Here is a 26,919-nt window from a genome sequence, read left to right on the forward strand (position 1 = left end):
GAATCATTGATATGTTCGAGTTACAGTTTCAAAAGAATAGGTCATAGAGATTTGCGGTTTGGGTATGTGAAAATTTGGTTGAGGACTTGGTCAGGACGGGGCACAAAGCATTTTGCCATTAGGTGCATGTGTTTAGGAATGGAAGAGTCATCAATGCAGCAAGAAGTTGTTGGACAAGGAGCTCATTGTAGTTAGTGGTTCCTTTCGGAAAGATCGAGAAATATGTCAATAGGCATTTGGGTCACTCAGGTTGAGTATCGATCATTGAAGGATTTGTCAGGTTGTTGTATAGATTAATATCTATAGTCTAGGATGGACAGTTGTTGATCGGTCAATCAATTTCAGAGTTTGGTATGTATGGTTCCTCCTGGGTTTGGTTTAGTAGTGTATTGGATCATGGGATTAGTTGTCAACCCATCCTTGATCGCTGGTCATTTCATTCATCATAATTAGCAGAAATTCTTTGGAAGTTTCGGGTTATATCAATTGAAGTTCAATGGATGCGCCAACCTATCGTTAAGTTCAACTCGAGATTGGAAGACGTACCTGGTTATTGGAAGTTTAGAAGTTGTGGAAGTGTTGTTTAGTTTTTCCAGACGTGACATCAAATCTGCGTAAAATCTAATTTTTGGCATGTCATATTGGCAGGATTAGTATTGGGATGGATCCGACTAGAATTTTAGCAACATTTTTGGATAACTTTAAAAGTATTATCGAGATAGTTACGTATTGATGGGGTCTTTACAGTCTTTATCAAGGTATGAGATCTTGTTTCAATCGTTCATGAGAATGTTTTTTGTTAATTGAGGTTCATCATTTCGTTAGATAACTTTAAAAGTATTATCGAGATAGTTACATATTGGTAGGATTAGTATTGGGATGGATCCGACTAGAATTTTAGCAACATTTTTGGATAACTTTAAAAGTATTATCGAGATAGTTACGCATTGATGGGGTCTTTACAGTCTCTATCAAGGTATGAGATCTTGTTTCAATCGTTCAGGAGAATGTTTTTTGTTAATGATTGAGGTTCATCATTTTGTTAGTTATTCTAGTACTTCACCCTTTGGGTAAGCTTTTGGGTTCCCTTAAGGGTGTATTGTGGTAAGTTCATTAGGTATTGTCGTGAAGGGTGTATGTGGGCTGTTCAAGATAGCTATGGAGCACTTGGTTCGAATTATATGCATGGTTATTATTTATGTTATAGCTTTTTGAATTGGAACAAGAGTGCGACCATTTATCCCATTCTCGGGTCGTGTGCGACCATGTTTTAGTCGGATTTGGCATTCGGTAACTTCTTGTACCGTGAAATGAATTATGTCAGGCAGATGAGTATGGAAGTGTTGTGTTCGGTTAGCGTTGAGAGGGATGTTGATTGGGTTCCTACAAGACGGTGGATTGAGGTTGAGTATCTTTAGGACCGTGGTGTTGGTCGTGAGTTTTTAGGTGAGTGATGGAATGACAACAAGATCGGCGTGGTACCATGAGCTTATTGTTTTAGTGGTTAGAAGGTGTCACGATATAATGTGAACTAGTAGTTGTATATTTCATATGGGCGATACCCGATAGTCAACTGATTGAGACTCTTAGGTCTCAAGATCGTTAGTCGTATTGGCATGTTTGGGATCTGTAGACATTTGGAAGGCTAAGATACTGGGAGCATTCCAGACATGGGCTGAGGGTCGGGAAGGGCATTCCATATTCATGTTATGGGCTTGGAGGCAATCCATACTAATGATGAGGACCTTGTTGGGGTATTCCAAACATAGGTTCCGGCCCCAATGATCATGTTTGTTTGTTTTCCATGTGTGGTACTTTGGATGTTATTGCATTGTGGGAGCCGGGATACTCAGTGACCAGCTGGTTTGGAACATGTGGGCAGTTAAGGGTTATTGGGAGTAACAGTTGTGCATCAGAAGTCTCTTGCAGAATGTTGCATTATAAATTTCGTTTGCTTGTGAGTTGTTTATTAGGAGTTTGGTTACCAATGATGGGTATCGATTATGGAACCTCAAATCATGAAGTTTATTGTGAATGTCTCGAGTGATTTTATCGGGTAGGGGTATACCTGGGCTGATTATGGACTTGGATGCAATATGAGAATTCTTGGACAGACCATATTTGCTCATAGGAGCAGTGGGTTGGTAATCACATGTCAGTGAGTCACGGGTGTATTTAAGGTTTTTGGTACAACTTCTGGATATGGGATTGTGTGAAATTCATGACCGGTGTGTTTCGAGTATTCTTTCCACATGTTTTGGTGATGTTCTTAGTCAAAGACAAGGGGTAGGTTCTGAAACATCCGAAAAATACGGACCAAAAATTTCGTTTTCAAATCATTATTAAATCATAAAACATCCAAAGTCATAAGTAAAATCGTGAATCATGTATCATAAAACATCATAGTATCTGTCACAATCAAAACCTCATAACAAAACATCATAGTGAACTCCTAGGCTAAGACTTTGGTGTGTGTCATGCGATTATCCCGAGCCCTTCCCTTTGCTAGTGGAAGTACCTGAAACCAAAACTGAAAACCGTAAGCACGAAGCTTAGTGAGCTCCCCCAGAATACCACATACCAAACACATATAACATGTAACTAGGAGATACGGGCCCCGTCCACACTCTACTAACTAGTGATGTGTGTGAACTCAACTAGTTTTAAACCTACTTTTAATTATAAAATTAACACACAAAGGCAGTGGACCTGTCAATTGTGGTGTAGCTAGATATGTAGGGTATCGAACTCATGGAACGGAAAATTTAAACTAATAACTAATTTTAACTAAAACAAGTAATAAAAGGAAAGGTTTTCTCTAGTTTTTCAAGACTAGAAAACTTAAATAAACTAACTAACAAGCAATTTAACTAACCTAACAGCTAAAACAAGCTAAATCAACTAAATTCAATAATTAAGAGGACTTCTGTTTAGGTTCGACTCAATTGATCCTATGGTTGATTAAATGGTAATAGTGCGATGGATTAACCTTTCATTAGCTACCGATTCAGGTGATTAGGTTCACATTTGCTATCTATAATCCTTAGAAAATAGACTAATTCAAACAGTGGACAGTTGTCTAAATTAATTAATTCTCTAGGTTATTTGTTCGGGTTAAATAAGACTTGTAATGGTTAATCAAATTAATAATTCAATTAGCCTCTTGTTGTTGGTTTATCAAACAAGATCACACATTAACTTACCCATTCTCTAATTAATCCTAGTTTCACATTCACTAATCTTAGACACATAATAAAGTGTTCACATAAATCACATGAGTTAAACAATTAAGAGATGTTCATGCAGCCTAATTGCCTTCCTATTAACAGAAAATAGTTATGGTTAAGGCATAAGGATCTTTAACAAGCTTAATTTAACATAATCACCAATTTAAAGTTAATCCCACCATTAATCAAACCATAGTCTCAAATTTGTCTTACCCAAATAGAAGAATAAGGGTTTAGTTCATAATTGCAGTAAACTTAAGCTAAAAAACGAAATCAAAGAGTTTAAACTTGATTCAATTTAAAAGATTACTAAGAATAAACTAAAGTTGCCTTAATTCTCTTCAAGATTGAATGTAGGGTTGATTCCTTTACTTCTCACGACCTAACAGCACCTTTAATCGTAATTTTACCTCCTAGGGTTCCAGAGAAGTCTCTCATCTCGATCTCCAAGTCCCTATTTATATTATTTTGGAAACAGAGGTGACTCGTCGAGTCCAGTGACTGACTCGACGAGTCTGTCACTTAAAACCCGTGTACGGTAAGGACTTCTAGAGGTTCGCGAATCTTCGACAAGACTCGTCGAGTAGCCATCCCTACTCGCCGAGTCCTTCTCGTTTTTGGCATTTTTCTTCTTTGTTCCGTTCCTGAGCTTCCAGTCATATCTCCTGCTTCCTTTTGCTTCTGAGCTTCTCTTTTGGATTGAAAATATAATTTGAACAATGTTAAGTATCTTTTGTCCATAAAATGTAAATAATTAGCCGAATAATGATAAAACTCTATACAAAATATAGGGCTAAACATGCACATATCAAAATACCCCACACTTAACTTTTGTTTGCCCCCAAGCAAAATTAAATTTTAAACATACTAGCATCACATAAGACAGTCACAATCGAACCCATCGATTATGCCAAGACCGCAACGCATGCATTTGTGTCTAAATTTTTTTCCTAAGGACCCCCCTAATTCTAAATACTCACAATCCTCATAAACACTCGTCCACTTTTTCCGAACAATGCTCATTTTATGCATCCCTCCGAATCCATCCGCAGAAAACCTCCTATCCTCAAGGTATTTTTGGTTGAGCAACCCAAGCATACATAAACTAGAAAATTACAATTCTTGATACCCTCCTACAACTTTTTGGAATTCTTTACTCTTGATAATTTGACTTTAATTTTCTTGAATTCACCACCTTCTTTAATTTTTGGAATCCTTACTCTTGATAATTTGACTTTAATTTTCTTGAATTCACCACCTTCTTTAATTTTTGGTATCTTCAACTTTTGAACTTTTGATCTTTGCTTTGATTGCTCCAAAATTCTTCAAACTTTTCTTGTAATTCTCTCTCTTTTTTTGCATGTAACTCACTTTTTTTTCACTCAATACCTACATGCTTAAGCAAGGGCACTCAACTTCAACCTTTATTGGTTAAAGATAATAATTTTCCTGGATACATTTCAAGTACACGATGCTAAACTTATTGCATACTTCAAACTAAGTGAGGTTGTGTTTTTGTCCCATGATTTAACTAGAATAAAGGGAGGCCACAAATGCACTAGAACGTGTATAGGCTCAACTAAACATTTGGGTCTTCATAAAATCATCAAACATAATACTAGCATGAACCCAAATTGCTTTTACCAAAATTTTATAATTTAGCCCTAACAATTTTAATGCAAAAATTTCAAAATTTTCAAAATTTAACTAAAATTTTAACTAATGTAACCAACCCCCTACCCCACACTTAATTTATGCAATGTCCCCATTGCATAATAGGCATGATAAAGAACATAAAAGTAAAGAGGGAATTAGAACAAACTCCCCTGGGATAGTAGTCACGAGGTTGATTTTCTTTTTTTTAAGCTCCATCTTCAGCTGACTTTGGACATGGGAACAACTCATCCATGCCTTGGGTGTCATTCGTCTCGTGTGGCAACAGCTCGAAAAATGCAGGAAAAACTCTCGAAAATCTCCAGAAATTAATCTTCATAATATAAACCATTTGTCGCGGGAATAATCGTCAAGCCTGAAGCTAAGAGGTAAAATTCGTAGAGACTCGTCGAGTAAGTAATCAGACTCGCCGAGTTAAGTCGTTAAAGTGCAGAATTCGTGTTTTCACTCTTGGACTCGTCGAGTCAGTATATGCACTCAACGAATCAGTCACTGGGTGAAAATTTTTTGTTTTCTGGTCCAAGTCTTTTTGATAAATCCTAACTACTTCAGAATTATATTAGATCTAATATTTTTCTTCAGTAATTAAACTCAATTGAATGCTCCTCATGATCGGACTCGATACTTTGACTTCATTCTCTCTTTCGCTTAGACTCGAAACTCCTATTACTCTCGAGACTCTTTGTAGGAAACCCTTTTTCAAATTTAGAAAACACACTAAACAACCCATGAGAAAATAAACTTAAAAAATCCTAATTACTAGAAGTTCCAACAAACAAAATAAAAACAAAAACAAATTGTTCAACACAAAACACAAATAAAAACAAATCAATCTTCATCTCCTTCCTCATCATCATCATGCATTGCCCCGCTCCCACCGGCTCCGCTTTGCCTTGCATTCGTCCTCTCCTCCCAAGTTGGTATATAAGGAAATTGGCCCCCATCCAAATGTTGGATGTTGAAGTGGTTAAACATTTGGATGAAGGACCGGTTGGCAAAATTCACGCCTCTTGCCAAATCATCTTGATATTGTCTTCCTTAAACATTAAACCACTCCGGGGGTATTTCATCTTCCACCGGAATAACCGGTGAATCGGGAGGTGCTTGCCCGCGTCTTTGCCTTACTCTCCTACCAGGCTCCTCGGGGTCCAATCACGACATCATCATGTGGAATAGCATAGTGTCCCCAGTGGCGAATCTAGAACCAAAATCAATGTGGTTCCTTATATAAATGAAATGGAAAAAAGTATGAAAATGTAGGTCTTTTGGAAAAAACAAGGTAGTTCCTTATGTTTTTTTATATAGAATTGTTGTATTAAAAAAGAAAAAAGGTAGGTCCTAGGACCCACCTTCACATAGTGTAGCTACGCCCCTGAGTGTCCCCCTCCACAATCCTCAATAATTCTATCCCTTCGAAAAAGAATAGGATTAAAGGGAGCGGTCAGGACCATTGTCATTAAGTTCCAAGCACTACGATCCATCAACCCGTAAGAGTGGGCTAAACATGTCACAAACATGTCACCATTAATTTTTGAAGTTTTGCGGTCCTTGACCGCCCCTTTAGCTAAATATGAAGCCACACGCCATGGAAGGTTACAAAAGGTGTTGGGTGTAATGATGCTCCAAAGATAAAAAAAACATCAAGGTTAGAAACCTTGTCATCATCTTTTCTTTGGTTGATGGTGCTTGAAATAAGGCGATAGATAAGACGGTGCGTAGGTGATCGTATGCTCCCCTCTTGAGCCGATTTGGGGATGTAAACCTTGTTGGCAATGGTGTTCCACCAACTTGTGCTTGTGACACCATCCGGGAATACTTTATGGCAATGCTCCAAGAAGGTACCAAATGCAGCCGTGTGAATCAATTGTTGGTCATAAATTCCCAACCTCCAAGCTAATTCCACCATAGAAAAATTGCGAACCTCGCCCCCAAGACAAATAGTAATATTCCTGGGGTTATAGTAATCGTCCCCACCCTGGAAATGTATTGTGGAGACAAATTCTAAGCACAACTCTTGATATACCGGCTCCTGGATACGAAAGATGCGACTCTATCCATCACACATGATGGACACCCCATTATGCACAAATGTTTTTACTATATAAGGAGCCAACTCTTCTTCGTAACGAATTGTCCCCAGCCATTCCCAATCAATCGCATTGGAGACACAAATCTCCTTTTTCCGGATTTCTGCAAGCTTCTTCTTCCAATTAGTCATCGTAGATTTGGACTCGATTTGTGGAAAATTCAACCAAGGGAAACCCCTTTGGCTTCCTCTTGAGCTTTGACCCCGTGAAGACATGTTCCTGCATAAATAAGTAACACAAACAACCAGAAACGGATAGAACAATTAGAAAATAAAATTTGGACTGCTTCAGACATGACTCGCTGAGTCCGTAGACCGACTCGACGAGTCTGACGAACTGCACGAGTCTGATGACGAGTCTGTCAAATTTCATCTATAAAAATCAAAATTGTTTGCAAGGGTTTGTCCAGGGATGTATTTCGAGCACAGTAGTATAAGGATATTCATCCATAGCATTCTAATTAGGTTAAAGTCAAAACTTAGAAATTCTAAAACTTCAAAAACGGGTTTTCTTCCTAATTAACACTTCCAACCTTCTAGAAATCAAAGATTTGACAGAAATAGAGAAGAAATTGAGTACCTTTCTTGCTTGAGAGAGATAGAGAGCGAGAGAGAGAGAGCACGTCTAGTGTCGGCTGGCTGAATGAGGAGTGGTTACCAATTAGAGTAAAAAACCCTAATTTAACTGATATGTAAAAATTACTATTTATGTTTTTCAGCAAAATAAACAGACTCGTTGAGTCAGGGTCCGACTCAGCGAGTCTGATTGCGAATTTGAAAATTTTGATATAGTTTTTTATTCCTTCTTAAAAATATATTCAACCCACCCCACACTCAGACCATGCTTACCCTCAAGCAGTCATTTTAGATAATAAAGAAAACGAAGATAGATAAATCCTAAAAACGAAAAAAAAAGTAAACGAAAGCAAACTCTAGTGACGGGTTGCCTCCCGTTAAGCGCTTCTTTTTTAGGAGTCGTTAGCTGGACTCCGTCTCGCTTACGTTGTTGTTGCTTCCTCCATGCGGCTCTCCTCCTTCAACCTTTGTACTTTGTATTTCGTCTTGTAAAGATGGATTTTCCTTTTATAAGCCTTCCTCAAGTCTTCCATTCTCTTTTTCGCAACACTCTCTTCAGCTTTACGCTTCACCCCTTACCATGCTTGTTCCTCTCCATTCCTTCCTTGCTTGTCTTTTTATTCATTACAGGATCTGGTGTCGTGAAAGTTAACACTTCGAACATAATAGAGACAATGGCACGAGGCTTGGTCCTTTTTCTTTTGGTCAAAACTTCTTCTTGATCTAGCATTTGTTCTTTAATTGGATAATGGTGGTTTTTATCTTCTGAACTTCCCTCACTCTTCTCTTGGACAATCTCATCACCTCCCATGATTGCTTCAAGAAATGCCAAATGTGCATTCCCAACATCTTCACTATCCTCATTTTCCTCAAGAAGGTTCTCAAAGGGATCAGGCATAAGTTGCGTATCTGATTCAGCAAGGGCACTAATTGGCTGTAGAGTCAAAAGTTTGCCAGATTTAGAATTTTCGACTGGACTCGTCGAGTCAGCAGACACGACTCGGCAAGTCGTGGAACCTTGAACACTTCTTATGCTTTCTTGATAATCAGCTTCCCTAATCAGCCTTTTTATCTCTTCTACATCTCCCTTGGCATCAGAAGTATCCTCCAAAGATAAAAAAGAATTGATTTTGATTGCTTTCTTGCAAATATGCAAGCTCCTTTTTCTAACAATTCATCATCCAAATCTAGTGACGAAACCTTTTCTTCTCTCGACCCTTCTTGCGTATCTTTTTGCTCAGCTTTAAAAATTACCGATTCATCACCTACTCTTAATGTTAGCGCAGACTCACTCATATCTAACAAAGCACAAGCGGTATTCATAAATGGTCGTCCAAGAATGATTGGTAGTTTAAGATCCTCCCCCATATCCAATATTATGAAGTCAACCGGAAATATTAGCTTATCTACCTTAATAAGAAGGTCTTCACACACTCCCATTGGATGTATTATTCTCTTGTAGGCCAAGTGGATCTTCATGTGAACAGGTTTCGGAATCGGTAGCTTCAACTTTTGGAAGAAAGAATATGGCATAATGTTAATACTGTTGGATTAGTGTCTAAGTCCATAACTATTTTGGTATGTACTTGACCTGATGGTGCATGGTCCTTTTGGGTTGCCTTCACCAAAGCAACTTGATTGGAGAAATAAATTAAGAGAGAGGTTATTATGATTTATTAATATGTTATGAGAATAATATATTAAAGGAGAAATCATATTTGTTTAATTAATATTGGTCAATAATTAATTAAGAATTAAATTTGTGATCAAGTGTAATTAATTAAACTAGAGGGGCTGAATTGTGATTATGTGATAGTTACAAAATAAGGTAAGGATTATCTTATTAATAGGTTGGACGAATTTAAGGTGATAAGGCCTTAGAATTCGACTAGGATAAGGGTTTCAAGACTTATCTTATGGTTACTTGGTGGGCAAGCAACTAGATAAGGATAAGGACTAAAACCCTAATCTCTACACCTATATAAAGACCCCCCAAGGCTCATGAATTCGTCCATGCCTTCCCAAGAGGTCCTAGAAACGAATTCAATACCTCCCCTCTCTCCTTATACCTTCTCCATTTGCTCTTGGTGTTTGTAAGCCATTAGAGGAGTGACACTTGTGACTCTAAGCCTTCCAAGGTCAATTCAAGGAGGAATTGGGATTGTTATTGTAACGCCCCATTTCTGGTATGTTGCTTTCGCGGAATTTATTTAGAAGTTTTCGAGAGGGACTCGGCGAGTTTATGGCCCGACTCGTCGAGTAGGGACGAGATTTCGAGCACGTGATAGTCGGCGACTCGGCGAGTCCATATTCGGGACTCGGCGAGTCTGCCTGCCAGGTAGAAACCCTAAATCCCCGGGTTTGCACCCTATTTAAACCACCTTATGAGCCCCAAACTCGTCCCCTTCACCCTCAGAGCATCATTTAGCAAACCCTAATCGTTTTCTTGAGTAATTGAGTATTTCTTGTGTGAATCTTGAAGTTTTGAAGAGAAGAAGGAGGCTAGATCCAAAGGAGAAGAAGAAGATCCAAGGTCTTGCACCCATTTCAGAGTTTATTGAGGTATCAGCTGATTTCCTTCTGTTTCTATGATTTATTTATCTTTCACAAGCATATTTAGCCTCTTTTAGCCATTCCTTAACTTGTTCTTAGTAAAGAGATCACATTAGATTGATTAGCCTTCGGATCTAGCCATGTTTCAGTTCCAAAAACGTAGATCTATTACCTTTATAGAGCCATTTTGCATGATAGTCCTAGATCTACTTTTCTAAGTACCTTTTTAGCCTTTATATCCCTTTTCATGCGTATGTGCACGTAAAGTTGGAAACTTTACGTGGTAAATCAGCCTTAGAAATTCAGATCTATAAATTGTGTGCGGTGGTTTCGAGCAGAATCGAGTTTTTAGTATCTGCATGCATGTGACTCGGCGAGTCGTTCTTCGGACTCGGCGAGTCAGGTCGCGAGTCCCCGATCTTTACCCTTTGAGTGATTCCGAGTGGAGGCCAGTGAGCAGTAGGATGGACTCAGTGAGTCGGAGGTTAGACTCAGTAATGGAGGGACTCGACGAGTTGTTCATACAACTCGGCGAGTCCAAGACAATCTTCTTAGATCGAAGAACAACTCGTCGAGTTGTTCATATGACTCGACGAGTCGGATGCAGATTGCCTGAGCTTTTGAATCAAGAGGGTACTCGTCGAGTCGATGCCATGCTCGACGAGTAGCCACGAGTAGGGTTGAGAAGTGAGACTAGGGACTCGGCGAGTTGGCAGCCCTACTCGGTGAGTCAGGTCAACTGTAGGTTGACTTTGACCGGGAGAGTTGACTTTGACCATGGGTAAAAGAGTCATTTTACCCAAGGCAGTGATTAGCATCTGATTGAGTGTGTTTATGGATTTGTAGCCGGAGAGATACCGGAGCTGCAACAGTTAGCTTCCAGAGCCATACACACAGCAGCCTGTTCGCGAGGTGAGTTTTCCTTCCAGTAGGAACGGGTCTAAGGCCACAATGCCGGCCCGTTCAGTTAGTAGTAGTTTCTGTACTTCGGTCCAATGCAGTAGTTAGTATGTTTGACGCCTCCGTGGCTCAGACGGGATTTATGTGCTTATGCTAGATGATATGTTATGCTATGCCATGTTCAGTTAGTCCGGACTTCGGTCCGATGCAGGGGACGGGGTCCCAGTCAGTTTCGGACTTCGGTCCGATGTAAGGGACGGGGTCCCAGTCAGTTTTGGACTTCGGTCCGATGTAGGGGACGAGGTCCTAGTCAGTTTTCGGACTTCGGTCCAATGCAGGGGACGGGGTCCCAGATAGTTAGTCCGGACTTCGGTCCGATGCAGGGGACGGGGTCCCAGTTAGTGGGCAAGGCCCAGTATGTGCTTTTTATGTATTGTATGGTATGTGGTAGTTTGGGGGAGCTCACTAAGCTTCGTGCTTACAGTTTCAGTTTTGGTTTCAGGTACTTTCGCAAGCAAAGGGAAGAGCTCGGGATGATGGCATCGCACACACCACAGCTTCAGTTTTTGTCCTGGGAGTTGATTCAGTTTCTTGATATGTTTGGATACAGTTGTGTTACAGTTTCTCTCACAGTATTTTATTATGGTTTTTGAAACACGCAACGTATGGTTTTAATATGTGATACTCAGTTTCATGGTTTTGTTATAATAAAAATTGAAATTTTTGGGTCGTATTTTTGGGTTGTTTCAGTTATTGCTACATAACAATCAAGGTAATATCATAAACCTAATTATATCTTAATATCGATTTCCATATGCTAGAATTAGGGTTTATAGTCTTGGATAACTTGCATGTACAATAGAGAAACCTAGATCCAAACATTAGGGTTTGTATGAGCACATAGAATGTTCTTAGGACCAAAACCCATCAGTGGTATCAGAGCCTAGACTGGTTTCAATTGTATTGATGCATTACATGTTTAAAAAAATCGATTTTTGATGTTCTGGAGGCTGGACTCGCCGAGTCCATAGCTGAACTCGCCGAGTCCATGCAGACTTGACGAGTCCATGCTTGACTCGACGAGTCAACTCGTCAGATGGAGGGTATTTCACGATTTCTTCTTGTTTTTGCTTATGGATAGTTACCTTATCATGTTAGATCAATATAAATCCGATTTTATGATATATTTGACTATATTTTTGATCTAATTGAAGATATTTATCAATTAATAAGATAATTGTTTCCTTATGTGATAATTGATTAATTATTTTGACTAAATTGATAAATTGTTTTGCAAGAAATCATTAAAATAAATCAAATATGGATAATTATGTAATTAAATGTTAATTTAGATTATTTGTTATTTGATCCTTGTGCTTTGAAAAGTTTCATATTTTCCCCTTTAGGTTTTATAGTTTAAATTTGAACCCAAAGGTTTTGTTGTTTTGAAATTTAAATAGTTGAAACCCTAATGTTTTGAAAAAGGTTTCAAAACTTGCCCTCAAGTTTTGGAATTTAAATTTTGATTAAGAGTTTAATTTTGATGTATATTTAAATTCTAAACCCTAATGTGTTGAAATGTTTCAAAACTTGCCCTCAAGTTTTGGAATTTAAAAGTTGATTAAAAGTTTAATTAGGAATGTTAAATTCTAAAACTCTAGTATAGTTTTGAAAAGGTTCAAATCACACCCTTATGGTTTTATTAATTAATTAAGGTGTATAATTAAAAGAGGTTGAATAAACCCATAAAATTTTAGGTTTATAATTTAATTGAATTAAAAGTATAATTGTTAAATTAGACCACCTAATATTTTAAAAGTGTAAAATACACCCTATACTATATATATAACATTAAAAGTCTAACATTATATATATATATATATATATATATATATATATATATATATATATATATATATATATATATATATATATGTATGAGTAAAAGTCAATCTTACCGTTAGCAGGCATCATTCACGAAGCTGGTCTATAAGGGGTGTTTAAGGAAATTGCCTATAAAATGGCGATTGAATGGGTATCCACTCTTACCCACCGCACTCTTAACTAGTGGATGGTCGTTAGCCGAACGGGTAAGATAGGACGAAACCTTCCATTATAAGTATAATGAATTATCAAAGTAACTAAATGTTTTCATAAAATTCCCAATCTTAGTTACTTAGGCAAAAGTGAATTGATGCAATTCCATGAAATTACACTTTGTGCCCTTGCGAAGACGTTAGTGGAGCGTGTGTGGTTTACCGGCACACTAAATGGTTCTAAGCAAAGGTAGCAAAGGGTGACTCAATGTTTGTCATAGTTCGGTGGAGCGTGTGTGGTTTACCGGCACATCGAATAGGTGACTGTAACATGTGAGGGCACCATGTAAGTTTGCATGGTTATTCACACCCGCTTTGTGATCCTCGGCATCCCAGTCACAAACAAGAGGGGCATATCGAGATTTAAACATGCCATTGAAAGTTCAATGAATCTCAAAGAATCTAGGAGTTTTCATAGATTTAAAACTTAAATTCCTTTTCGTTTTTCGTGGTGGAAATTAGTGAATCGTCATTCACTTACCTTCAAATATTCTGCAATTAGGGTTACGGCATCCCTCTCCCGAGTTGTAGAATATTGTGTTGGGTCCTAGCCTTAGTATCTCATTTGGGTGATTTACTAAGGACTCAATCAATCAACTAACTCGAATTCATTTTCTCCCGTTTTGTAGGTGTCAAAGTTCGACAACTATGGTCTTCCCAAATCCCGTGGAACAAGCTTTCCACATGAAGATGATATTCCACGATTCGATCGAGGAACAAGAAATCATGCTTCATTTCCTCCACCTCCTCCAATTATTCTCCCTAACCCACAAGTTCAAAAGCTTGAAAAGTTCAAGATCACTCAAGCCCTTTTGGCAAGTAAACATAAAGAAGGAAAGTCGGTGTGTGCACACATCCTAGGGATGAAGTCACACATTGATAGGTTAGGAATGTTGGGATCCGTTGTCTGTGAGGAAATGGCTGTTGATTGGGTTCTTCAGTCACTTCCTAACTCATATAGTGAGTTCGTAAGAGAGTACTATATGATGAACCGCGACGTGACCCTTATAGATCTCACCTATATGCTTATTGGGATTGTTAGTGCTACATAACAATCAAGGTAATATCATAAACCTAATTATATGTTAATATCGATTTCCATATGCTAGAATTAGGGTTTATAGTCTTGGATAACTTGCATGTACAATAGAGAAACCTAGATCCAAGCATTAGGATTTGTATGAGCACATAGGATGTTCTTAGGACCAAAACCCATCAAATACTTGCCCCCGAATCGATCAATACTCGTGTAGTGATGATGTTCCAACATTGGCAAGGCACGGTTATGCTTCCTGGATCACCCCACTTTTCTGGCAGCTCATTCAACAACTTCTTCCATATTTTGTCTAGTAGTAAAGAGGCTCTTAAGCAAAGTTGCATACTTGGGTGTATGAAGTATTGTTTCAACAAATTGAATGTTCACTTGAAGGGTCCTCACTTGCTCCATAAATCTTCTATACCGCCGAATCTGCTCATCTGGTATGGCTCGGATTGGAAATGGCAAAGGGGGCCTGTAAGGTTTCAAAAGAGAACAATTTTTCTCATCAGCTCTCAGACTCGTCGAGTCCATGGTGCCGACTCGGCAAGTGGAGTCGGGTTTGCTCGATTCCCATTCAATTGTCTCTTCTGTTTGCAGCTTACTGGGTTTCTTCTGAATAGAGGTCAAAGGAGTGAAAATTTTGTCAGAATTAGTGGTTATCACATTTAGATGCGCCATTTTTGGATTTTGTTCGGTATTGCTAGGAAGTTCACCAAGTGTTCTTTGATTGATTTGTTGTGCAAGATGACCTATCTGTTTTTCAATGTTATGAATGGAGGCTTGCTGATTCCTAAGCAAATTTTGTTGATCTTTCATCATAGCTTGATGATCTTTAAGCATTATTCGTTGCTCCTTCAATTCATTGTTGGTATCATTGTGCTTCTTCTCAGACGCAGCTACAAACCTTGTGAAAATTTCCTCCAAATCAGCTTTCTTTTCCATAACCGGTTCCTCCTTTTGTTAGAAACCCCTTTCTTTTTGCTTGTATTTCTCCTCCTTTGCCTTTTTGTACTCTTCATAAGGGAGCCATTCCTTCTTGGGTTTTCGCCAATTATCATCAAATCTATCACCACTTGAATAGCAAACTTATGCTTTTCGATTCCCATTTTCATCCAAATCACAATCTTTAGTGAGGTGAGGTCCTCTACAATTCTCATATCCTACTCGAATAGCGTGGATAGATTGGTCCATCTTAGTCATTCTCCGATCTAAACTTTCTAGTTTAGCCATCATTGCCTCCATGCTATCATTGACAGTGTTTACCACCCCCCGACTTACTTCATACCTTGGATTATGATATTCTCTAGAGTGTTTAGAGAATTCTTCAATTAGTTCTTTAATCACCGGGGGTGCCTTCTTTGTGAGGGGTCCTTGCGAGTCAAGGAGCTGCCTAGTTGTTACATTGACTCCAACATAGAAAATGGAGACTTTTTGTTGGTTATTAAGATCATGATGTGGGTAGTTCCTTAGTAGGCCCTTGTATCTCTCCCATGCCTCATAAAGGGGCTCTCCAACTTGTTGTTCAAAGTTGGCAATAGGTTTATTCAACTTGGCTATCTTCGAAGGTGGGCAAAACTGGTCAATAAATTCTTCTTTCATCTTAGCCCATGTAGTGATGGATCCGGGAGGGAGTGACTTGAGCCAATCCTTTGCAGCTCCTTTGAACGTGACGGGAAGCATATGAAGCAGCTGGGTTTCCGAGGCACATTTGGAACATTAAAATAATAAGCTACATCGTTGACCTCATCCAAGTGTTTATAGGCATCTTCATGATCTTTACCGTAGAAGGGGATCTCCTTTAGTTGAGCAAGTATGTGACCTTTAAGCTCAAAGGTGGCCGTTGCGGGAATTGCGGGTTGCACAAGTCCTGACCCGGTGTCGTCACGTATTCTCTTCTTCCATTCTCCCATGGGAACTTCATCGATGTTAGCCATGGGGTTAGCTAATTCGCCTTCAAAGTCGCTTTCTTCTTCGTATTCGGATTCATAGTCGTATTCGAACTCGGCTTCTTTTGGATTATCTTCAATATTCTCTAACTTGCTTTCTTCGCTATTTCGACTGCTGGTCTCTCCTGGCTTCTTGTTCTTTATCTTCCCAAAAACCGTTTTCAAGCTCTTCAAAGGTGATTTCTTAGGTGTATTAGAGCTTTCAACCTCCTTGCCTTTGTTTTTCCTTAAAGCGGATTCTGGGTCTTCAAGTGGAGGAACCAGGGGTGTGTTGGATCCTCTGTTCATGTAATGCCTGCAAAAAAAACAAGAAAAACACGTAAAAGGAACAAAAATAAAATAAAAGACGAAACTGTGAAACAACGATGGACTCGCCGAGTCGCTTCGATTGCACTTGGCGAGTTCAGAGAAAAAAACAAAAAAAATACTAACTAATCTTCTAAAACAGAAAACTATCAAAAATTATCCTAGTAACTGAATTTCCTAAAAAAATAACTTTGTGCAAGATAAATCTCCCACAAAGGATCGACAAAACTAGAAATTAGATTTAATTTTTGAACTGTTCCCTGGCAACGGCGCCAAAAACTTGATGTGTGTGAACTCAAATAGTTTTAAACCTACTTTTAATTATAAAATTAACACACAAAGACAGTGGACCTGTTAATTGTGGTGTAGCTTGATAAGTAGGGTATCTCTGACAATCCGTAATTTCAATCTTGAACAATTAATCAATTCAATCAATATTCAACTTGTTTTTTCGATTTCTAGTGCTATTCAAGGGGTCATTTAAGTGTTCTGAGCTTGTATATATAACCAAGGTTGAGTTTAGGAATGAGTCGGAGTGTTGAATAGTGAAAAATTGGGCCATACACCCCTCTTGGAGGAGTGTACGACCGTACACATGGGTATGCGGCCGCACACCCACTCCCTTGGCAACACACTCACTTTTGGGCAGCACCTTTACCCTTATATAAAGGTTATCCCCCTTCCTTCCATTCCTTTAACACCTTGGCAACACACAACATCATTTCCTCTCAAGTTTCTCCAACTTTGAAACTTCCAAAGCTTCAAAAACGTGAGTAATCCATCCCTTAGCTTGTTATACTTGAAGAACCTATTGATCTAGGCCTTGAATCATGAAAGTCCCATCATGTTCTTCATCTCGTTGAAGGAGTGGGACCACACACCCGTGTGTGCGGCAGCACACACATTTGTGCGACCATACACACACACACACCATAGGACCACAAACCCATTTCTAAGACCCTAAACTTGTACTACAACCAAGTTTGGGCCTAGGACACTTCATGGAATGCAAGTATGGACCTTGAAAACACCTTTAAAGTGGCCATACACCTCACTCATTCAATCCTTTGAGGTCCTAACACTTAGTGCAAGTAGTCCCAAGTTCTTAGAATGGTTCTTCATCACATCTAGTGGTGAAATACCATCATTTAACTCCTTTATGTGTCATTACATGTTAATTAGGATCAAAGTGTGTTCAAGGCTTCACTTGAACATCCAACATTTTGTGTCGATCCTTCATTCAAATCACCCGAGGTGAGTTCATACCCCTACATTTTCTGTATTTTTAATGTTTTCAGGGGGGAATACAAGCCAAACATAAATGTTTTCAAAACTCATGAAATTCTCATACTTTAACCCTTTTGTACTGTGTTGACTAAAATTTCATAGTTTTCCGGATTCGCTATTCACTACGTTACTCATGCAAACTATAATCAGTATAGTTTGGGATTTTTTTTTGAACATAACAAGTATAGAAACTTTCACTACTAAATGCATGCACTAAAAATAGGAACAATTTACAGTTTGCCCCACTACTCTATCACGTTTTCATAACTGTAATTATCTCTACGAACGATATACATTCAAATTTTCACTACGGTAGAACGCTACTACACTACATGTAAACTAGATTGTACGATACTGTGAGGTGCTACTTCACTATTGTACCCTTAGGTGTACAGGGATAAATCCTATCATAGTATAACCAGAGTCTCCTGGAGGGAGAGCGTGAGATTTGTGAATAGATCTATTCGGGACTGACAATCCCACACCTGAACTGCTGGCTACAGTTGGGCAGGCATGCCCAGGGTGACAAATGTCATTTAACTCGACGCCTGAAGATCGTTGGAAAGGTCTCTAGTCATATCAAGTATGGTTATACGACTCACATTATGTATAAATCATCTTTAGTTTACAACCCGACACTCTTCAATAGTTTTATTCATTCTAAATAGAACTAAAACACACTACATATACTGGCCAAAGCCAGGGTTTTCAAACAGAACCACTTATGCAATGGCTTCACATACAAAAGACTTATACTTCATGATTAGCTTTAGCTAGTCACATGAGGTAGTATTTGCGCATATCACTACAGTTTTCAGTAACGAACATTCATGGTTTTATACGAATTCGATAATGCTACATTTTCACTAAAGAAAATATCGGATTTTCTTGGAAACATACATATATTCATGGTTTACTACAGAACTGATAACACTACATTTTCACTAACGAAAATATCGGATTTTCTTGGAAACATACATATATTCATGGTTTACTACAGAACTGATAACGCTACATTTTCACTAAAGAAAATATCAGATTTTCTTGGAAACATACAGATATTCATGGTTTACTACAGGACTGATAACACTACATTTTCATTAAAGAAAATATCGGATTTTCTTAAAACTATACAAACATTTCTGCTAGCTCATCAACAAGTTTCATTACAAACTACTGCTTATGAACTCACCAGCTTTATGCTGATATTTTTAAACTGCTTGTATTCTCAGGAAATCAATAGACAGGTACCTTCTGGGTTTTTGAGGAGTTGGAGCAACAAGATTTTAATGTTTATATTCTATATATATTCTCTATGACGAAATCCAAACAAGTTTCAGAAAATTTCCAAATTTATGTAAACATTTTTATTTAAGTATTCAATGTAATGGTTGCGTTGCTATGATTGCTATTATACATTGGTTGTGATGCTATACATGACATCCTCCGCCCCGGAACGATTCCGCCATCACGGTTTCGGGGTGTGACAGTATCGAACTTAGGGAACAGAAAATTTAAATTAATAACTAATTTTATCTAAAACAAGTAATAAAAGGAAAGGTTTTCTCTAGTTTTCCAAGACTAGAAAACTTAAATAAACTAACTAACAAGCAATTTAACTAACTTAACAGCTAAAACAAGCTAAATCAACTAAATTCAATAATTAAGAGGACTTCTGTTTAGGTTCGACTCAATTGATCCTATGGTTGATTAAATGGTAATAGTTCAATGGATTAACCTTTCATTGGCTATTGATTCAGGTGATTAGGTTCAAATTCGCTATCTCTAATCCTTTGAAAATAGACTAATTCAAGCAGTGGCCAGTTGTCTAGATTAATTAATTCTCTAGGTTATTTGTTCGACTTAAATAAGACTTGTAATGGTTAATCAAATTAATAATTCAATTAGCCTCTTGTTGTTGGTTTATCAAACAAGCTCACACATTAACTTACCCACTCTCTAATTAATCCTAGTTTCACATTCACTAATCCTATGCACATAATAAAGTGTTCACATAAATCACATGAGGTAAACAATTAAGAGATGTTCATGCAGCCTAATTGCCTTCCTATTAACAGAAAATAGTTATGGTTAATGCATAAGGATCTTTAACAAGCTTAATTTAACAAAATCACCAATTTAAAGTTAATCCTACCATTAATCAAACCATAGTCTCAAATTTGTCTTACCCAAACTGAAGAATAGGGGTTTAGTTCATAATTGCAGTAAACTTAAGCTCAAAAACGAAATCAAAGAGTTTAAACATGATTCAATTTAAAAGATTACTAAGAATAAACTAAAGTTGCCTTAATTCTCTTCAAGATCGAATGTAGGGTTGATTCCTCTGCTTCTCACGACCTAACAACACCTTCAATTGTAATTTTGCCTCCCAGGGTTCCATAGAAATCTCTCATCTCGATCTCCAAGTCCCTATTTATATTATTCTGGAAACAGAGGTGACTCGTCAAGTCCAATGACTGAATCGACGAGTCTGTCACTTAAAACCCGTATACGACAAGGACTTCTAGAGGTTCGCGAATCTTCGACAAAACTCGTCGATTCCTTCTCGTTTTTGGCATTTTTCTTCTTTGTTCCGTTCCCGAGCTTCCAGTCGTATCTCCTGCTTCCTTTTGCTTCCGAGCTTCTCTTTTGGACTGAAAATATAATTTGAACAATATTAAGTATCTTTTGTCAATAAAATGTAAATAATTAGCCGAATAATGATAAAAATCTATACTAAATATGGGCTAAACATGCACATATCAACTAGGAGATACGGGCCCCGCCCACACTCAGATACTAGACAAACATATAGGTATCACACCGACAATAAGTATAACAAAGCCTATCTGCATATATCATAATCAAACTCAGCTATGAGACACGGGCCCCGCCCACACTTGGCTAACTAGGAGATACGGGCCCCGCCCACACTCAACATCTAACATAACATGCTACGGGTCAGCATTGGTGCCTTAGACCCATTCTTACTGTAAGGAAACTCACCTCGTATAACTGACTGTTAAAAACCCGAGTGAGGAATCCCTTCCTTCTGCTCCGGTAACACTCCGGCTATAAATTCGATAATGTCACTTAGTTAGAAACCGATAACTATTCTTAGGTTAAAATGACCATTTTACCTCTAGTCAAAGTCAACATCCTGGTCAAAGTCAACCTTCTAGGTTGACCAAACTCGTCGAGCCAGCCTTTTGACTCGTCGAGTCCTAGAACTCAGAACCTTGGAATCACGACTCGACTCGCCGAGTCAACCCCATGACTCGTTGAGTTCCCAAGCTACTTGTCATCGCGATTTGAAAAAGTAACTCATCGAGTCGTCCTCAAACTCGCTGAGTCCTGGCATAATCAGAAGAGGGGAAAAATCCTCCTACTCGCCGAGTTCCTTAATCAACTCGCTGAGTCCTATGAACATCATCGGGGCTTCTTCATCGGACTCACTGAGTTCCCTTATGAACTCGTCGAGTCCCTTGCAGATCTAACCTAGTTAACTGGTTTCACACTTCTACAACTCAAAAGTACAGATCTAGGTCGCCTCCAAGGTCCAATTCTATAAAGTTGGAGACTTGATGGCTTTGCCCACCTTAAATGGGCCCAAACTCAAGGTATAACAATCTACTTTCATGAACATGGCCATGGCTTGAATGAAAACGGGTTCAAGACTCCTTTTATGACTCTAGAGGCTAAATACCACAGGAAAAAGGGATTGCTTTGCATGCAATCCATGGGAACCATCCTGTCCTTAAAAGGTCAAAAATACCCATAAATCACCAAACAAAGGGATCTAAGCTATGGGTTATCAAGCTAAAAGATTTTTACCTCAAAAAGCTGTCCAAGATGGTTATACTTATCGATCTTGTTCTTTTCCACAAACTTGCACGCTCCAATCTCTTCCAACTATTTTCAAAACACAAAAACACACTCAAAAACTCAAGGGGGAAGCTCTCAATCGAATTAGGGTTTCTGGAGGACAGGGAGGCTGATAAGGGAGGCCCAAAGGGGTTTAAGAGGTTTAAATAGGGTGCAAAATCCCGGAAATAGGGTTTCCTTCAGGCAGACCTACTCGTCGAGCCCATGCTTGGACTCACCGAGTAGACTCTTTAAACCCCGCGTCCTTTCTGGCATGTACTCGACGAGTTAGGGCTATCAACTCGTCGAGTAGCTTGAAAATAATTACTTGATTAAATAAGAAAATGCGTACCAGGATCAGGGCGTTACAGGTTCAACGAATCGATGAATATCAGTCCTAAAGTATGGGTTCTGAAGTTTAGAATTTAAGGTTTCCCGGACTCGGGGAGCATATTAATGTAGTTGTTTCAGTGGTTATAGTTTTGAGATTCCTCGACAAGGTAATTCGTGGTCGGAGAAGTTCCGTATGGTTCAGATTGTAAAGTAACTCGTATTGACGGTGTTTCGAGATGGTTTTGCCTGGGAGTCTGTCAAGGTATTGGATTTTGGGCAGTATTGTGATGGTTATTCTTCAGTGGTAAAAGTCGGTGGGTCAAGTGTCACACCCCCAAATCAGAATGGCGGAAACCCCTGGGGGTGAGTGACTTCATGTACACTATCATAACAACTGAATATTAATCAAAGCCATACAACCATCATATTGAAAATTTATAAGTTTGCATTGTATTCAAATCATTGTTTGTTTGATACCAAATACACATGACAAAAATATATGACGTGATGTTGTAGTGCTCCATCCTCAAAAACCGCTTTGATTACCTGTTTATTGATTTCCTGAGAATACAAGCAGTTTTGAAAAAGTGTAAACAATTAAGTTGGTGAGTTCAGAAGAGTTTTGTATGAGAAAAATCTGTCATTTTTCTGTGTCGGTATCACTTGAAGTATGAACTTGATCTTCTATATTGATTAGTGGAGATGATGAAGAAGCTTGAGCAAGTTGTTGTTTCTTTGCTTGTTTTGCTAATTTTTTCAACCTTTTTGCTTCTTTTTCAATTTCCGGATTGTAGAGTAGTTTACCGATTCTTGTAGACCTAGGCATAAATAATCAAATAACAATAACCAATTTCCCCGGCAACGGCGCCAAAACTTGGTGGGATGTCAAATCCACCAAGCAAATCACACCCTTTGTTTGCAAATAAAACGTAATATAATGGTAAAAAGGGGTATCGATCCTCGGGGAAATGATTGTATTCAATCACCAATGCAATCTAAAAGAGCTATTATAAATAAACTAACTAACTACTATTAAACTAAAAGGGGGGTGTTACGATTGATTGAAAACTAAAAGACTTGAATAACTAAAAACCTGTAATTAAGCAAAAAAGTGAGATGCTAAAATATTTGAGAGAATTGGTAAACCAAGGCAATTCAACACAATGAACATTTGTGTGTTTATCATTAGGATTTAACATGAAGCTTATCACTCATCCCAAATTGGTTATAGCAATCATGAAGCATGATATGCCAAGATTTCTCATAGGTAGTATGGAGGTTGCGGAAGCCCACAACACACCTTCTTAATCAAAATCAAAGATCCAATTGAAGCAATTGAACCCAAGAAGTTGATTAGCCTTAAGAATGAAGAAATCCCCAATTCCTAGAGGATGTTAATGCTTACACATCCATAAAAGAGTTATGATTCATAAACTAGAGATGATTTCTACCATCATAAATCTATTGTTCTAAGTAAATTCAATGATTCAATGTTAAACCAAAGAAATAAATAAACAATTGCTTATTAAAGTACCAAGCGCATGATCAAAGCACTAAACAAGCATTGAAAATATGAACTAGAATCATAGACATAAGATAAATGATAAATAAGTATAAATCCTTCAAAAACCCACAAACATTTAGAGGTTTTAGCCAAGGTCTACCAAAATAGAGAGTTCAGCCACTCATGGCAATAGAACAACTATCACAAAAGTCTAACTGCATAAAGAAACTACCAATATCTTGGAAATATGAAAAGAAATGAGCTTTGAGCTTCAAAATTGCCTCATCCAGGTCTCCAATGGTGAAAAATCGAGAATGTGGCTGATAGATCTGATCCCCCAAGGTTATGGTGTGCCAAATGACAAAAATGCCCAAACTGGGCAGTTGCGCGGGTACCCGCGCAACGGAGATTCCACCCGCACAAGTGTTGTTGTAATGCTATTGGCTCCTCATTCCTCCATTCCACCCTTCCACTACCAAATATTCCTTTGGTCCCCTCCATATCTATGTGATTCAAATTAACCAATCATCTTTTAGCTTCAAATGTGGATGCTCCAAGCCCAAAATAAAAGTCCAAGATCCATCTTCACAAGCCCACTTCATCCAAGCCTTTAGTTTTCTAAGCCCAATTCTTCTTTAATGGATCCGCAAAGCCCAATAATGCATCGGCAATCCCACTAAGCTTAACTCTAATCAAACCGCAACCGCAATGAGCTCCAAAATCCTGCAAAATTCCTCATGCAAAATAAAAAGTCCTCGATACGATCCATGATAAAGAAAATAAAGAATATACAATGCAATACTAATAAAAAGAGCTAAAAATATAAAATAAACTAATAAAAATAAGGAAATAAAATAAGCTATCAGTCATTTTTCAAAGTTTTTAATTATAGTTAAATATTATATCTCCTACCTAACCCAATCAAGACGACGCAAAAAAATACATGCATACACACCCCTCAATGTTATATCTGATAGAGTTAGAAAGAAAGTGTTGTCAATCACCAATAAGGTTTGTCAAATTTAATTTGCGTGGGTTGAAAAAAAACCGTCTATGATAATGCTCCCCAGTCACCACAAGTAGAACCAAGTCACTTTCCAAAAAGTACACCTAACATACATTAAAAAAACACAATGTGATTGACCTTCCAGTCTTGAGGTGTATTGTTGTAAGAGTAACCACTATGGGATTACGCTCCAAGGGCCATAAGAAATATAAAGCCTATTATAAACCTATTATCCATATCAAAAATTAATGTGTTCATGAATCGATGTGCGATCTTGGATAATTCAAACCTTTGAAACACCATTATGTGTATATATATATATATATATATATATATATATATATATATATATATAGCCCCTCAAGAGCTTTCTGTAGATATAAAGAACATCGAAAACGGAGTTGGAACGAAGAAATTACGATCGTTTGAAGTTAGGCGATTTATGGGTCAGCCGCGTACACAGGGCGTACGGGGGCATCCTTAGTACATTGGATGTACTCAACATGTACATTGGGCATACTAGGGCATCCCTAGTACGCTTGGTGTAAATTGAGTACACAAGGAGTACATAATCAGTGCCCAAACCCTATTTTCGTGGTTTGAGTCATATTTAAGTTCCTTAACTTCCCTAAACTCACCCCATTCTCAGCCTCCATCTCTCCAACACCCCCTCTTGAAACCGTAACCCTAAGTTGAGCCTTGTGAGCAAAAAGAAAGTGTTTTAAAGTGCTTTGGAGTGTTCTTGGTGCACCTTGGAGAAGAAGGAACTCATGGAAGAAGTGTTGGTTGCATTGGGGCTTGTAGATCCATTATTTGTTCTCCTTGATCTTTCTTCTAGAGGTATAAAGTTTGAATCTTGATGATGATATTGTTAGATCTAGCTAGTTTTGAGTGTTACGAGCTTTTGGTTACTTTAAGTGCATAAAGTTTATATCTTGAAATTTTGTGACCTTGTTATGGATAAAGTTGGAAATTTATCCATCTAAACATCATTTTTATTAAGATCTGAAGATTAGAGACTTAGGCTTAATGAATTAAGTTGAAAATATGCACTTTTTGGGTCCCTTTGAAACTTAAAGACTAGGTCTTGTTTGTTGGGACCATTCTAATGGATAAAGTTGGAAACTTTATCCATTATGAAGCTATTATGAACCATAAAAATATGATCTTAAGTGTTGTATGTAACCCACACATGTCTTAAATGGTCTAAATGTGTTAAGAACATAAGGTTTTGGAAATTAAGCACTTAATGACCATGCAAGACCATAAAGTTGGAAACTTTATGGTAAATGACATCATTTTGGGGTTGGATCTGGAAAATGGGCTTAAGAGCTTAAGGATTAAGCTCTTAATGAGTTGGGTTGGCAGTCAGCTATGTACGTTGGGTGTATAAGGCGTACCCTGCGCGTACATGGTCAACAAACCTGTTCCTGGTAAACCAATGCGTACTTTGGGTGTAAAGCTGAGTACGTTTGGCGTACTTAGATGGGTTGACTCAGTTGACTTTTTTGAATTTTGACTTTTACCTGATTTTGACCAAGTTTGACCTAGGGGTATTTTGGGTATTTTTGGATTGTGTTTGAGAATTGATAGTTTGGATGGATAGGTGATGGTTAGAGCTAAGATTCAAAGTCGGGACCTCATTAAATATTGATAAGATCGAGAGGTGGGGTTCATCACTATACTTATTGGTCGAAGGCACCATGGCCGGCCCATTGGATTTGATATCTTGCTCTGTGATAGAATGGCGTTATGATGTAGTGATCTATTAGATTTGAGTCCTGGGATATAGGATGTGAGTATGCAATAGTGATCTGTAGATCTGCCTGATAGTTTATTGTCCAGTTATATGTTTATCAGTAATATATGGACATACTTTGGTTGGTGGTTAAGGCTTTACTGCTATGTGTGTGAGCCAACAGACCGAGGGCATTCCAACATGATGGTTGATTGTACACGAGGGTATTCCATCCCGAGGATGACTGGACCCATTGTGTATTGGCATTCCAACCCAGGGTATTCTATCCCGAGGATGACTGGACCCGGAGGTTGACTGGGCCTGGGGTATTCCAACCTGAGGGTTGACTGGACCCGTTGTATATTGGAATTCCCACCTGGGGTATTCCTTCTCGAGGATGACCGGACCCAGAGGTTGACTGGGCCTGGGGTATTCCAACCCGATGGTTGATTGGACCCGACATGCTTGATTGTATATGTTATCTACTTGTGTTGTGGTACTTTGGGGGAACTCACTAAGCTTCATGCTTACAGTTTCAGTTTATTGTTTCAGGTCAGGTACTTCAGATGATTGTGGCAAGGCAAAGGTGTGATCGTACACATTGGTTTTACGACCGATTGGATCTTGGGGGACTCTGATTTTAAATAATGTTTTGGAAACAATGGTTTGGTAAACACTTCTTTTAGTAAATGGGTTGTTTTGAAAATTTTAATTTTTTTGTCATTTTTGAGTCGTTACATTCTTTGTTTATTTCTGGGATTAGATTAAGAACGTACTCTTTGCT

General features: G+C 38.3%; 1 non-coding gene across 1 annotated transcript; it reads left to right on the forward strand.

The window, feature by feature from the left end:
* Positions 1–15,595: 15,595 nt before the first annotated feature.
* LOC145071597 (small nucleolar RNA R71) lies at positions 15,596–15,702 on the forward strand. The gene has a single exon (XR_013690602.1). It is a non-coding gene; the product is annotated as a small nucleolar RNA R71 (small nucleolar RNA).
* Positions 15,703–26,919: the final 11,217 nt, after the last annotated feature.

The sequence above is a fragment of the Lactuca serriola genome, chromosome 8, assembly GCF_051521515.1.
Source record: "Lactuca serriola cultivar US96UC23 chromosome 8, Lser_US96UC23_V15, whole genome shotgun sequence".
Lineage (NCBI taxonomy): Eukaryota > Viridiplantae > Streptophyta > Magnoliopsida > Asterales > Asteraceae > Lactuca > Lactuca serriola.